The sequence below is a fragment of the Melopsittacus undulatus genome, chromosome 1 (genome assembly GCF_012275295.1).
Source record: "Melopsittacus undulatus isolate bMelUnd1 chromosome 1, bMelUnd1.mat.Z, whole genome shotgun sequence".
NCBI classification, from domain to species: Eukaryota; Metazoa; Chordata; class Aves; order Psittaciformes; family Psittaculidae; genus Melopsittacus; species Melopsittacus undulatus.
The window spans coordinates 7390489-7407222 of NC_047527.1; positions in this window are offsets into that span (position 1 = coordinate 7390489).

The following is a 16734-nucleotide window of genomic DNA, read 5'->3' on the forward strand; positions in this document are numbered from 1 at the left end:
ACAATATGTAGGAGTGTGATCTTTATTGGATGACCTCAGCAAAATAATCCCTGTCTTTGTCAGTAAAGCCAAAAAAATGTATTTAAAGTCCCTTTACAGCATACAGGACCTCAGAAAGAAAAGTAGCTATATTATCACAAATGCAGTAAAACACAATGTACCTTTCTTGGAAAGAGTCATGTTCTCACTGGTAACTGATTAAATAAGCATTTAGTGTTTAAAGAAACCACTGTATTTCTACCCAAATTATACCATTTCTCTCTGGCTTGCAACAGTGAAAGGCTTACTGGAAGTCTGAAGACTTCTTTTCTCACCAGATCTATTATAGGAAAGGAATTATAAAATTCTCCACATTTTACCCTGTTGTTCAAACTCAAGCCTGCACATAACAAGAACAATATATTGTTTTCTCCAATGAAATTCACTAGGATGTAATAAAACAAGAGAAGGACAGAAAAGATGGGAAATCATGAGCCTCGGGCTGTAGAAAGCAGCCTAGGATGTGGTTAGCTGGGAAAAGCCTGCTGAGCGTGATCCTTCCTGACCAGGAAAGGCAGGAAACACCAACTTCTTAAGCACTGATTCACAGAATCATAGAACCACAGAATGGTTCGGGTTGGAAAGCACCTTAAGATCATCCAGTTCCAGCACCCCTGACATGAGCAGGGACACCTTCCATTAAAGCAGGTTGCTCCAAGCCCCATCCAGCCTGGCCTTGAACACTGCCAGGGATGGGGCATTTACCACTTCCCAGGGTCTTACCTTCTATCCTTTCTAAAAATGGCAGCAATGTTTCCTTTTTTCCAGTCACCAGGGACTTCACCTGACTGCCATGACTTCTCAAAGATGGAGAGCAGCTTGGCAACTACATCAGCCAACTCCCTTAGGAAGCCGGGATGCACCTCATCTGGTCGTATAGACTTATATATGTTCACATTCCTCAGGTGGTCTTGAACCTGATCTTCTCTCACAGTAGAATGGACTTTGCTTCCCCAGTCCCTGCCTAGTAGTCCATCCACTCAACCAGTGTAGGAAGAACGGTTGCCAATGAAGACTGAGACAAAACCATTGCTGAGTACCTCAGTCTTCTCATTATCAGTTATTACCAGTTTGCCAGTCTTACTCATTGGGGGGCATACACTTTCTTCGACCTTCCTTTTCTGGCTGACATACCTGTAGAAGCCCTTCTTGTTATTCTTTGCATCCCTTGCCAAGTTCAGCTCCAGCCTTGGCCTATCTGACCCTATCTCTGCACAACTGGGCAGTGTCCCTGTACTTGTTCCAGGTTACCTGTCCCTGCTTCCACTGCCTGTTCTTTCCTTCTTGCCCTTGTGTTTGACCAGCAGGTCTCAACACAGCCATGCTGGCCTCTTGCCTGGTTTCTTACACCTGGGGATCAAGAGCTCTTGTGCTTTATAGAAAGTGTCCTTAAAGGTCTGCCAGCTCTCTTCTGCTCCCTCGTCCCTGAGGGCAGTTTCCCAGGGGGTCCTATTGACTGATTTCTTGAATAGCTGGAAGTTTGCTTTCCTAAAATTCAGGTTCCTGACTTCAGTCTTCACCTGCCCCTTATCCCTCAGGACTGTGAACTCCACCAATGTGTGATCATTGCAGCCTCCAATCTTTATGTCACTGATTAGCTCACTTGTGTTAGTGACCATCAAGATCAGTATCGTATCTGCTCTGGTAAAGCAGACTGTTACCTGGCTTAAGTTATCCCCAGTGCTCTCCAGGGGTCTCCTCGATTGCCTGCAGTTCACCATGCTACTTCTCCCGCAGACATTGTGGTGGTTTAAGTCCCCAGGACAATAGTAGCCTGCCAGCATGATGCCTCCTGTAGCTGAAGTAACAAGGCTTCATCAGTAGAATCATAGAATAATTAGGCTTGGAAAGGACCTTAAGTTCATCCAGTTCCAACCCCCCTGCCATGGGCAGGGACAGCTCACACTAAACCATGTCATCCAAAGCTCTGTCCAACCTGGCCTTGAACACTGCCAGGGATGGAGCATTCACAAGTTCCTTGGGCAACCCATTCCAGTGCCTCACCACCCTTACAGTCAAGAACTTCTTCCTTATATCCAATACGCTCCCCTTGATCAGATGGCCTGTAGTAGACGCCAACCACAAGGTTGATTTTACCGAAATTACTGCCCATTCTTATTTATTTTTTATTTTTTCATATGTCAAGCGTTATTCCATTTATTCAATGATCCTATCAAGCTGCTGCTGAGCATGGCAGACTTTACATGCCTCTAATGTACTTCTTGACTCTGATTTAGCTCTGGGACCCTGATTTAAAGCTCAGACCACAACAGACTGTTAGAGAGTCATTATTTATTTGAGACTTAAGCTCATTAAAATGCACACAGCTGAAGACCTATAGAAGCAGGGTCTATTTTGGGAAATAGTTTGTCACAAATACCACATCTAGTGAATATGTCCTTGACGTGACTCACCACAGTTCTGATTAGCATGTTGCTAAGTAGGTTCTGGCTGCCTTAGTATTCCAATATATCACTTGCCAATTTTTATTGGGTATATTGAAATTACAGTCACACTCCTTTCTCCAATATTCCTGTGGCCATTTCTTTTTGCTTTCCAAACTTGCATGTGTGTGAAAGTATGAAAAAAATACATATAAATAGTATAAAAAGAGTATACTGTCAGATCAAGACATCTATCATGAACCACTTTCAAAAGCTGTGGATGCTTCCAGTATTTCATAGCTTTCTCGTTTGTACCTTTTGCCCCAGAGATCAAAGGTTAGGCTATTTTTGTCCCTAATGAGATTTATTTCATTACCAGCTATGTTAAGTTTGCTTATTTTAAAAGATTTGTTCTCTAATTTTAATATTTTACACACTCTTTCTCTACATTTATTTCTAAAAAAAAAAAAAAAAAAACAAAAAAACAAAACAACAAAGTTTGCAGGAGGAAAGTATTTTGTTCTACGAAAAAAAAAAGGCTTTCAGGCATGTAAGTTCTTTGCCACCATATTTTTAGTCATTATAGAGTGTGCCATACCATCACATGCAGCTGTTCATCCAAGTCTTCCATTTGTTTTATAACTTGATTTATGGTATTAAATATCAGAAATGGTCTTGCAGGAACCTCATGAAGTTTAATAAGGGAAGTGGAAAGTCCTGCACCCGGGTAAGAATATCAGTCCGTGCGGGTGGCCACCCAGCTGAACAGCAGGTTGTCAGAAAACGACCCGGTGGTGTTAGCACCAAGTTGAACATGAGCCAGCAGCGCACCCTTGCTGCAAAGAGGGCTAACTGTGTCCTAGGCTGCGTTAAGAGGAGCTCTGCTCACAAGTTGAGAGAGACGATCCTTATCCTCTGATTCATACTGGTGAGCTGTATCCATGTATCCAGTTATGGGCTCCCCAGCACAAGACACACAGGGACAGTAGTAAATAGAGCGCAGCAGAGGGCCACGACGATGATGAAGGGACTGGAGTATCTCTCCTATGAAGAACGGCTGAGAGAGATGGGACTGTTCAGCCAAAAGAAGAGAAGGCTGAGGAGGAGGTCTTTTAATGTACATAAGTATCTGAAGGGAGGGTGCAGAGAGGACAGAGACAGGCTCTTTTCAGTGGTGCCCTGTGAGAGCACCAGTGGCAATGGCCATAAACTGAAACACAGCAGGTTCCCGCTTAACAGCAGGACACCTTTTTTACTGTGAGGGTGACTGAGCACTGGCACAGGCTGCCAGGGAGGTTGTGGAGCCTCCAATCCCTGGAGATGTTAAAAAGACATCTGGACATGGTCCCGGGCAACTGGCTTTAGTTGATCCTGCTTGAGAGGTGGGGTTGGACCAGATAACCTCCAGAAGTCCAATCCAACTTCAGAGATTCTGTATGGTAAAAGAGATACACAAAAAATATTGTTTTCAGTTATTATGTGCCTTATTCAAGTTGTACATTTGTACTTTTGATAGTGTTATAGTGCTGTCACTGAAAGAGTCAAAGGTTTTTGAATCTGAACTGATTACATTTAGATTCTACTGTCCCTCTGAACCCATATCTGTGATGAAAAAAAAAAGGTATAGTATTCACAAATAACTACTATTCTGATTTTACGTTATTGGAGGGCTACTCTTAACTTCTGCTTGTTATGTATCAGCCTACAGGGTGTTTCCTTGAATGAGCTAAGATACTACAGTAGAACAAGGAAATGACTAAATCTTTCATGTTATGGGAAACATCATCTGTGAAATCATTCAGACTGTATCCCAATACCATTTTCATCCTTCCCTCCCCAACTGGTCTAGACTTCTGCCTGTCTTAGTCATCCTCTTCATTATGTTCTTCAGCTCTTGTAAGAAGAAAATATTTTTACTTGTTTGAAGCACTAACTCTGGGGAGTTACATACATATCTATTCCTAGACATAACCAAAATGATGAACACCAGTTTTCCTTCTAGTGTAGTAGAATTTTAGATGGCATCTCCTTTTATCTTTTCCCTGTGACATTAGGATTTTGCCATAATATTTTGTTGCTGTTGTTTCAGTATCGGTATTGAAAACAGCTAATTCCAAACAATCCTTTTTGTGTATCATGCACCTCCCTTCAAAATCTCATATGCAGCAGCCATGATAAAAACCACTTTCTTGAACTGCTGCCTTCCAGAGAACTGAAATGGGTTGCCACAGTTTGCCTGGCCTGAACTGTTGGCATCCACGTAGAATACATAGTGCATAGAATATATGAGAGCTGCAGAGCAAAAATATTACATCATCTGTAGCAAGTAAATTTAGCATTCCACCTTATTGTTCTTTTTAGGTCTGAAAAGCTAATGCACTGTATCAGCACAAGTCCCTCCAGTTTCTAGTGCAGTAATTGAGGGAATACATTGCAGTGAGTTCACCACCGTTTTCATTATATTAATGTATGGCATGATCTAAAGGGCTTTTTGCTTTCCTTTAGGCATTTTGCTAATGGCAGTTGTAGCATTGCACATAGTTATGGAACTGCATGCACATATACCTTGATCATATGATGTGCCTGTAGGCATCAAGATGAACTTTATTTTCTCTCCTCTGAAGTATTTTGTGAGATTGGAAAAGTCTTTTCTAATTTTGTTTTTGTCATGGTTTAAACCCAGCTAGCAATTCAGCCACGCAGTCTCTCTCTCACTCCCCCTCCCCTTTCTCATAACTCCAATGGGTTGAGATAAGAGCAGTCCAGTAACTAAGGTATAACACAAACCACTACTGCTACCACCAATAATAATAATGATAAGGGAAATAACAAGGGGAGAGAATACAATCGCTCACCACCCGCCAACCAATACCCAGCCAGACCCAAGCAGTGATCTAACACCTCCCGGGTAACTCCCCCAGTTTATATACTGGGCATGATGTGCTGTGGTATGGAATACCTGTTTGGCTAGGGTTAGGGTTAGTGTTTGGTTCAGGTGTCCTGTCTCTGCTTCCTCCTGTCTTCCCCTCCTCCCTGGCAGAACATGAGACTGAGAAAGTCCTTGGTCAGAGTAAACATTACTGAACAGCCACTAAAAACATCGGTGTTATCAGCACTGTTCCCAGGCTGAAAGTCAAAACCACAGCACTGCACCAGCTGCTAAGAAGGTGAAAAATGACTGCTGCTGCTGAACCCAGGACAGTTTTAAATAAGGTGCAGTATTTTTACAGCTCCCTGCCCCAGTATTTGCTTTGTTTCTGCATTTATTAAAACCTAGATTTTGACATTTTCCCATATATACTTGCTAATACTTCATATAGCTCTAATGATGGAAAAGATCAATGCTATCATGATGGAAAGACTTTTTTGGTGTATTCTTTTTCTCATGGGTCGTATTTGGATATAAACATTTCTTTACTACTCCTTTCTTGATCCTCCGATGTAGCTATAAAGGAATGTTATGCAATTTCTAAATTCCTCTGTTAGGAGCTTTTGCAAAACTGTATGCTCTTTACTTTCCTATTTTCCAGAGTAATATGCTTATAGAAGTGATTTGCTTTGTGCCCTTTGTGACTGTCTTCTGTAATGCTGAACAATCAACATGTATTGCAGACCTTGATGCATCTGGTAGTCCCACATACCTCTTTCATTTCTCTCAACGTGGGTGATGCCAAAGCCAGTACACTCTTATCTTTGTTATACCTGTCTTCCTGGTTGCGTCTCTTTTAACATATTGTGCTATATGCTAATGAATGCTCTCTTTTGTTCTTGGGACAGCTTTTTCCAGCGTGAAATTGTTTGTTACTCATTTTTTACTCTTAAATTCAATCCCATTAAAAGCCTGTCTTTCACAGACTGTCTTTTCTAGCTACTAAGGCCTCATTAGCCATAACTTAACAGTTGTCTTAGTAAGACCTTGATGTCTCTCATAACATTTATCTTTGCATGGTGATGTGTTCTTTAAAAAGAAAGAGATATGATAATCTGTGTTTCCCTGTCTGCTCCTATGAGATTGCTGGTTACCTGAGCTTTGAAAACACCCCTGCCTTTTTCCTAGTTACCTAGTGGAATGAGTGGCTATTCAGGGTGTTATCTACTCCAACCCTGAAAAAAATTAATTGCATTAGTATCTTCTGTATCCCACTATTTTCTGCAATGCTTTTCTGATCTACCCATGGCCCATTTCCTTCATTATTCTGCATGAAACCTGTAGATGGTTTATTTTTTTTCTGAGACGATATCAGAAAATACAGTTGTTCAGGCTGCTCAGATCCTCAGAGAACTAGAGTAAACTAAAGTTGCTATATAATAGAGGCCACTTGGTTATAGTAGTTATTGCATTTGCTTTTAAACAGAGTTAACTCACACACAGTAATCATGAAGCAGTCTTAGAAAAAAACATTTCTTAAGCCTTTCTGAAGGGGGAGAAGGGATAACAGTAAAATGTCCATTTAAATTTAGTTCTAATGGAACATCTTATCATTGTGGTTTTGTTTTAGATTCTGAAATAAAATGTTTCCTCACTTAAACTTAATTTTCTTTAATTTTTGCAATAAGCAAGCTAAGTATTACAGCTCTAAGTTCAGCATTTCTTGCTCTAGACAATAAACAGACAGTAATTTCTATTTCAGTAGCAGTCTGATTGCATTTTAGGTTTTCTTTTGTATCAGAATGAACTGAGATTTAAACTGCATGCTCTGCAATATGGTACCACACTGAACAGTAATCTTGAGTTCTTTGTAATAATTCTACGGTTTAGAATGATTATGTGAAATACATAGCCATATATGTATTTTCTGTTTGAGATAAAGTAGCCTAGATGGAAGTATCAATTAAAATTGTTTATCAAGATTCATCCTCCCATTAATTGTCTCACTGTAGGAAGAAAACAGTATCTGTATCATCCATTGTTTAAATGCTAAGTACTCACAGCATCAGGTAGAATTACATGGAGATAAGAGGAGAGAGATATTACAACAGTAGTCCCAACCCCTTATGTTAGTTTTGCAGTTAGAAGGTAATATCTTGTTAGCTCTCTTAAAGCCTTCTTTATTGCATGCAGTATTAGGAGTGTTCAAAGAGATTAGATAATTTCACCATTTCACTTTAAGAGATGAAAATCACTTTTACCTGCCCTGTTAAAAGGAAATAAACTCCAGACAGACAGGTTATAATCACAGATAATGTGTTGGAATTTTTAGGGTGTAACAAGAGGGAAAAAACCTTACAACAGTATTTGTTCTAATTACATTTTTAATAAACACCTGAGCACTGATAAATCCCAGGGGAAAGTGCTCTGGGAACATAGTCTGGCCACTGTATATTAGGAGGTTGGCTTTTGAGACTTCAAAAGCAATTCTAGAGGTTATCTCAGATTTGTGAGTCCTAAACGTGTTGTGGAAACAAGACAAGAGCACACAAAATAGAGCAATATAAGAACTGCTGGGAGAGCTGTTGCTTTGCAGAGTGGTAAAAGAAATGTGGCTGTGAGAGGAGAAAGAGAAGTCACTGGCAGGAAGAAAAATACCTGTTTCTAAAAAGTGTGTCTGAGAATTCAGTGGGTGAAAATGACCCGATTCCAGAGTTTTAATTTAGAACTCAGTTGGAAAACAATATTCCTGATACGTTCACAAATATCACAGCACTCTTTTCCACGTATTAAGTTTTAGCAAAATGAGGGAAAATAAGAAGCAGGATTATCTCATTGTAGCTCAGTGCATAAAGTGGAATGTTAAGACAAAAATACGTCTTTGCTTTACTGCTACAAGATTTTAATTAAAAGTGGTTTCCCTCCCCCAGTCGTTTTCTTTAATAATTTGGGGTATTGACTCAATGCAGTTCTGTGATTCAAATTGAGAAATACATTTTTTGTCAAAACCAACTTACTAAAAATCAATAGTTTGAATTTTATTGATGCACTGTCTTATTTTGGCAGTGTACAGCCATGAATGTACTCTCAGGCAAGAAACACTTAGTAAGGTGTAAAATGTATTTTGTATATATGTATATAAGGAAATGTATATATGTATATACATAAGGAAATGTATATATGTATATAAGGAAATGTATATACACATTTCCTTAAAAAAAGTACGCCAATAGGCTAGTAGGCTAGTACCTTAGTTCTGGGTCTTATTCACAGGCCTTTAGGTAGTTGTTTGTTTGTTGGTGGTTTCTTTTTTGTTTAATTAGTGGAGAATTAGAAACAATGCTTCCCAAGGAAACCACTTCTGTTTTCTTAAGGAAACAGTTAATGTTATCATAGAATCACAGAATGGTTTGCATTGGAAGGGACCTTAAAGCTTCCAACACCCTGCCACAGGCAGGGACACCTTTCACTGGAGCAGGTTGCTCCAAGCCCCTTCCAACCAGGACTTGCACACTTCCAGGGATGGGGCAGCCACAGCTTCTCTGGGCAACCTGTGCCAGCGCCTCAGCACCCTCACAGGGAAGAATTTCTTCCTTATATCTAATCTAAATTTACCCTATTTCAGTTTAAAGCCGTTATTGACTTTTGAAGAGTTTCCCTCTTCCAGAGTTCAAGTAAAAGTGCAATGCTTGAAAAGCAGGATATGAATGTGTCTTTTAAATTACCTTGAGAACCTAAAGATATCTTTATAGCGTTAGTAGTTAGTAATTGATGCATTCATCCTAAATCTCAACTTTGCTGCTGCAGCAAGTCCTGAAAATTAGCATAACAATCCCAAAGAACAAATGGGTCCCTAGCTGTAAGTTTCTTAGCTACTGATTTTTTCATTCATTACTGTGATTTTGTTTTATTCTGTTTTTTTGCCACAGATCTTTTTTTCCTATGGTATAATATGCACTTAAAATGATCTCATTTTGTATTTGTTTTTCAATAAACAGAATGTGTTACACAAATGTGCCATATTCATGATTGTATTATAAAACAAAGACAATGTTCTAATGACACAAATAATTAGATTTTTAATATTCATTATTGTATATGTATTATTTTTATTCATGATGGGCTATATTATAGCTATAAGGATAATAACATGATCTCTTATATTCTATATTGCATTAGGTTTCCACAGCAAGATTAGAAAGCAATCCTAAAAATACCCAATCCTAAGTATAACCAGATACATTTCTATTTCATTTTTGTTGTATCACATAAATAGAACAGCTATAATTTTATACTAGTAACAGATCTAATTTGAGTAAAAACACTTCAGGTAGGCTGGGACAAATTAAAGCATAAAAGTGGGAATGTGTGAAGGAAACATATGCTTCCATTTCAAGATTTATGGTATTTAGCTGAGGCAGTGTTAAAGTCTCGCTGGGTTTTCATATGGAAGAAAATACTAATATTCAAATGTGCTTAACACAACAGGCCAGTGGTCAACTGGAGATTGCTTTGGCAGAAGCTGTTGTCTTCTACAGGCAGGAGAAAAATCAACATGATCTTTTTTCCTTGACAATGCATTCTTATGGTGAGCTACATGATACAGAGCTGAAGAAAAAGAGTGGAACAGACCCTACAAGGTCATCTAATCCAATAGTTTGCTGAAGGAAAGAGTCCAGGGGACATTGATACCTGCTGAACTGCCTTGCCAGAAAATTGGAAACAATGCCCCCAGTAATGCCCTCTTCTTATTCCTACAGACTTCTCCTTTGATGTAAAGCATTATGGGATGCATGTGCACCAGGACAGAGCTCACTGTAGGACTTGAGCTTTTGACCTGGAGCTGTAAGACAATATATATATAATGTTATCCCAGGTTATGCAGGTTGCTTTTATTCATCCTGCATCTTGTTTGTTAATACTTACCCACCCTAAAGAATATTAATAATTACATTATGCTTTTAGAATCTAAGTCACTATACAAATGCCTAGTTACCCTCTCTTATATTAAAAACATGAGATAAAAGCTAACTTTACCACCCACTATACTATTTTCTGTGGTATTGATTCTTTTTCGAGTTAATTCAGTCCTCATAGAATATGCTGAGTTGACACCACTGTATCTATTATCTTTTTAGATATGAAGTGAGTAAATCACATGTAAAGGAGTTCATGTGTTTTCCAAACTGCTGTTCTAACATGTTTAAGTCTTCAACAGTTATGAAAATAATATTATCAATATTATCTCCCAATTAACCCCTTTTTAGCTAAAAAGGTTAATGGTTAGTCTATTTTTTATTTAAAACCTCATGCAATAAAGATGCTGCAGACTAATGGTCTTCTGTGTCTCAGTAAATGTAAAGGCCAGAGGAAGGCACTTGTGAAAGGTTAACATAAAAGTTATGGGCTTTTGAAGGATAAACTCGGAATGAAATCTTCACAGTTAAAATGTTAATGCTTCAGTCATTTTAGTGAGATTGCCATGCACTGCTGTCTGAGGTGGATGAAGTTCAGAAAACGATATTCAGTCTCAAACTTGCTCCAAATGGAAAGCACTCCAAAAACATATGTGGAGAGTATTATTACTACAGGTGGCATGATAAAAGATCTTAATTCAATATAGAAAAAGGAAGTTAAAAGAGGTGCCTATTTTTTCTTTTCTGTCATAAACTTACAAAACCTTAAAGGAATTTAATATCAGATGAGAAAAGCAAAGACTATAATTTGAGAAACAAGTTATTTTCTTCTTAAAGAATGAAACTGAAGTCTGTGAGCTATTTGGGGAACTAATCTTACAGGCTGGTTCATACATACCAAGGAGCTTTAAAGATCTGGATTTATGGCATTTCATTGCTTTGGTTGTCCTGAGATTGAGAGGACTAATATTCATGTCCTTCAGAAGAAAAATGTAAGCTATTGTTAATAAAACTAAGAAAATTTAGCCCACATATTCATTTTAAAGACATAAAATCATGTTGAATATGTGATTTCAAAAACAGATGAGACATGGGAAGAAAAAAATAATAAATATAAGACAATTTAGTGTTCATTTAATCTTTGTTGCCACAAGCTTTTACTTACTGAGATCTTAACTTTTATTTTCATTCAGGGTTTCTTGGTTTTGTTTCTGTTTTGGTTTGGGGTTTTCTTATTAAAGAATAGAAGCCCATACATACATTATTTTATACTGATTACTTTCATTCAGATCTGCTGATGCAGCAGGAGTCTTTCCTGGAGTAATTTCTAACCTTATTTAAAAAACCCCAGAATCAACCTCCATCCTTAAAAACCACAAACCCCTGTAGCCTCACACACAGCTAGTGATGTTTGTAACGTTTCTTTATCCTAATAGAGAAAGAAGCAGCCCAGGAATTTGAGATCTATTTCTGATCCTCCAGAGTCCTAGAACCATCTCTTCAAAAAGGCTCTAATATTAGAAACTTTGAAACAAATTAAAGGTTATCATGCATTATAAATGTGAAAAATTGTATTATATTAACAAATCCTTTGTGGTTTTGAAGATATTTTAGGGACCCCCAAATTGAAGCTTTAGTTATAGCCCTGGATGTTTCCTGTGCTACGTCATTGAACACTTCCTATGATATGGAATTTCATAGTAACTTTTGTTCCTCCAACAAATTTTGTTGTAAGGAAATCAGTTATAATGTACAACAGTGTGCAGATGCAACAGTAAAACATGCTGAGAAAAGCTAAGGTCCCTATAAAAGATTCATCATTTGCCTTTGTTTACAAGTACCTGCAAACCCTGAGCTGAAAACTCTACAACACCAGGTTGTAGTGGCTGATTCAACAGCTAGGTGTTAAAATCCAGCCCCTGACAAAAGTTCAAGAAGGGAATTTAGGGTCATTTTGGTAATTAAACTTTGTTATCACACTGGGAGAAAGGGATGAAGAGCTGGTAGTGTTGGATAAAACCGTGTCTTACAGTTAAAGACAACATGGCACTAGCAGGAGAGTGTTAGGATGTAGTCAGGATCCACAGCCTTGTTAGTGCCATGTTAGGTCTAAGCAGTCTGGTGAGTTTAGAGCCTGTTGTTTTGATTTCTTTCTATGAAGAAGACAGATGCTTTTAATGAACGGAGTGTAGGACAGTTTGGTTTGGCTTTTAGTTTGCTTCATAATGGGGTCTGTGAGCAACATGCAATAATCATCCATTGGAATCTGTTAAGACAACGTTTATTGACATTATGGTGCTTTGGTAATAGCTGTGACTCCATTGTGCCACAGTTTGTGAAGGTGTTCAACTTCAAACATATGTGCAGACCTCTTATGATGGCCTCTAGCAAGCACATTGATAATGGGGACAGAGCAATGCAGAAACCTTCACCATAATGAGTTTTCTGCAACTTACTTTGTCAAGACTGTGTAAGTCTGTGGAGTTGCTTCAGTGAGCAAAGATATCCTCCAAGAACAGCTTCTCTGCCCAGATATTTTCTATGGCACTGCTTCACTTAAGTAGGACTCCTTCAGTACTAGCAAATTAGAGTAAAATAGTCTCACACCAGCACTAAAGACAGATGGATAAAGAACTGCAGAGATTTTCTGCAATGGTTATTTTTTAGGTGGCTGGTCCCAAGAAATTGAAGCCAAATCCAACCATATGCTTTCTATGCAGCACTGTGGGGAGAACTACTTCCCTTGGTGAGATGCCCCAAAGACCTGCAGATTCACTAGGGCAGTGTTAGTACCTCTGATCATGGGAGAAGTCCAATCTTTGTGTCCTCTCTGCAGTTTAGGCACCACAGTCAGTTCTGTAAAGGAGCAGCAGCCTCCTCAGAGCCCAGAGTCAAACCCAGTTCATAAGGGAAGATGCCTAATCTGAAAGAATGGAAAAAAAGATTGTGCTAAAAGCATGGTGATGCCCTCCTTGTACAAAATAACCTGCTGATTTTAACAATCACAAATGCTTTTACACTAGTGCCTTCCTGAAGGTCTGACTTGCCCTCATGATTCTTTCTTATTTAAACCCATTGACTATTGAATGCATAACAGTAGCCTGTAGGTACAAAGTGTTCCCCTGTGTTGAAAAGGAGGGAAGATTCATATGGCAGGAGGAGAAAGGATATGGAAGAGTGAACTGCTGACTAGAGTAGCTTTCTAAGAGGGGAAAATCTTCCCAAATAAGTCAGTTTTCAGCAGGTTCTGGGTAAATGCTGCAACTGCTGGGCTATTATAATGATAGATACTGCTGCAGTTTGGTTTTTATAAAGAAAGAAGCTACAGGTGCATTTGGGGCAGCATTCGACCTTTTGTGGATGTGTCCCCACTGTTGTTAGAAGGCAACTTCCAGACCAGATGTCTGGAATATTGGGCATTGCCCTGTGTATTTACTGGATCCTGACAGAGCTCATGCTTCAGGATATTGGGGGAAGAAGACAGAACCACACCTACTTGGAGAAAACCCCACCGTATTTGTGTACAGAATGGAGTTACCATAAAAATATCTTCAGGTTGGGTTTTATATGTACTTTTCTTTTTAATTGTTTTATGAGCTTATGACTCTATGACTACACCTAAATCCTACAACTAATTTAGTTATAAAATCAACTTAAACAGCTAGTGAATCCATTTTCTATGCATATAAGGAATGCAAAACATCTCACAATCGATCCTGCAGGAATATAGACTTTCCCATTCCATTTGTTCTGTTGATGGAAAGATGCAGAGAAACAGCAACTTGCAACGTATCTCATCATCTCCATGTATATAAAGTTTCTCTATTTTTGGGGGAAGGGGAATAAAGTGTTGGGTTTGAGATAAGCATTTGTATCGATAAACCCCATATAAATAAACAGGAAAAGCATTTACAGAGAAGTCCTCAGAGCCTTGTTTATTACAACAGGAACACCACAGCATGCCAACTGACAATAAACAATCTGTGTGCATAATTCATTTTATTTGAGGGAAGATGTGAGGAAAACGCAATGTACTGAAAAGTACTTTTGTTTTTGTTAAACTAAGGGAACCCCTTGGGATGCCTTCCCCCATTTATCACTTCCCTTTGAGAAGTAGGCAAAGCTGTGTAAGCCTCGGTGTACGTGTGCGTTTCTAGTGTCTCTACAACAACAGAATAGAATCACATTAGGCTTTCGAAGCAGCTACATTTCTTCATTGTTCTCGTGTCACCTTTCCCCAGTTAAAAATACTCATCAGCATGATTTATAGCACGTAACTAGGTACATGGTCTATTTATGCATTCTGGTTTTCACCATCGTTTTTGTTTTGCCCTTTTCCATAAAAATGCATATAAATCCAATAACTCTCCAAAGAATAAATTAGAAAAAGATGAAAAAAAAGTGTCCTTTGAGCCTATCTTTTAGCTTTACAGCTACTACATTATCAAAATGGGAGAAATGACAGCAACTTCCAGACAGTAAAGGTAAGAAAGTGCATATTTTCTCACCTTATTTCTTACATGGAAAAAAAGAATCTATTTCTGTACCTTGGTAAAAGCAGGCAGAGCTGTAGCTGGTTTTAAGGTAATTTTCAGGAATAATGCAGCTGATTTTGTTTTGATTGGTGCAAATCAAAACCCAAATTATGCTGTGAATGGAATTAGGCTCATGTTAGCAGTTAAATTCATCAGGACAAATACTGTTATTCTTATTTCTAAAACAAAAAAGTCTATTCAAAATGAAGAGTATAATTAATTCTAGATGAGAGCTTCTACCAGGTCATGACATTGTACAGAATATTGCTGAGTTATTAATTATGGTGATTACTCTGTTCAGTTGCAAGAGGATTGTAGTTCGCAAGCAATCAACAGTTGTTTATAGGTTTCTACTCCCTCCAACTTGTAGAAAACACATTTTTCCTTAGGACAAAAAAGAGAAAGAACCAAAAATACTCATCCCTGTACAAGTCTGTGTTCCAAACAGTGAAGGTAGGTGAGCTTCATTCGGTCCAGATCTCTCTGGAACTGTCTGTCCTGAATGGCTTCATTTACAGCAACAACATTAGAAATACAACCTGCTGCATGCTCTCTGATGAGCTACTGGGTGCAACTGGTTCAAGAAACCTATTCTGCTTGCCCATTACCCCAGAAGTCTGAGGATAAGTGAACAACTAAGTTGTTTAATAAAATCAATAGAACTATTTCCTAGCTGCAGGTTACCTCTGGCACCAAGACTGGAAATGGCAGCTTAAAAAAATGAGCTTTCTCTGTAATAGTATTAACCCTCATGAGTACAGAAATGAAAACACATTTGCATTATTGTGGCCTTTCCCTACCTAAAAGGGGCCTATAAGAAAGATGAGGAGAGACTTTTTAGCAGGGCCTTTTGTGATAGGATGAGGGGTGATGGCTTTAAACTAAGAGAGGAGATTCAGGCTGGATGGGAGGAAGAAATTCTGTACAGTCTACACAAAGTATATGAGGGAGGACCCAGGGACCTACAGCCCTGTTAGTCTAACCTCAGTTAATGCAAACATTAGGGAGAAGATTACACTGGGTACTATTGAAAGGCATTTAAAGAATAACACAGTCATCAGGCACGGTTAACATTGTCATTGCAGGTTCCTAAGTGGACTCTTTGGGACTCAGCCTCTCTTGTCTTCTAGACATTAGGCACTGTGGGGCACAGCTGCTTTGTAACCCCTGACTGTGTGAATCAGTATAGAACAGAATAGACTATTTCAGTTGAAAAGGACATACAAGAGTCATCTAGTCCAACTGTCTGACTATTTCAGGACTGACCAAAGGGTAAAGCATGTTGTCAAGGGCATTGTCCAAATGCCTCTTAAACACTGATAGGCATTTGGAATTGTTCAATTACATCCCATTAATCACAGCACAATGCTCCAATATATCTAGACCCCTCTGCAAGGCCTTCTGTGCCTCAAAAGAGTCAACAGTGCATACTGTCCTGAGCTGGACCTCTCTAAAGCATCTTATAAGAGCTTCATTAGAACAGTACTGAAGTGCATGACACTCATACATAGATTTATCTCTATTATACTGTGATAATTTGAGAATTAATCTTTTGTGGATGAAGATCCAAAGCACAGAATATTGCCCAAATATAAACTGTGACAGAGCAGTGGATTAAATTCCAGTTAGCACTGCACAGAGCAAACCATCTTTCTCTGGTGCCCTGGTGTATCTCTATGCTGTGACCTGGCCTAACTCTGCCAACATTGGAACATGGCAGAGAGCAAGCCAGTTGTAAAAGCAGAACTATTTAATGTCATTGACTCAGGTTTCAGCTCCTATCCATTGTCTCAGGTGACCTGCTCTAAGGAGCACAGCTATCAACCATGGAGCTGATGTGCATTTCCTAGCTTTTAGTGGAAGCGAAGTTAAAGCCAGATGTATCCACCCGCCTGAGCACATGCTCTGGGCACAGACACCTATGCCAGATGATATCAGATAATCCCATGGATTAACAAACAAGACTCACTAACATTAAAACCTCTGCACCA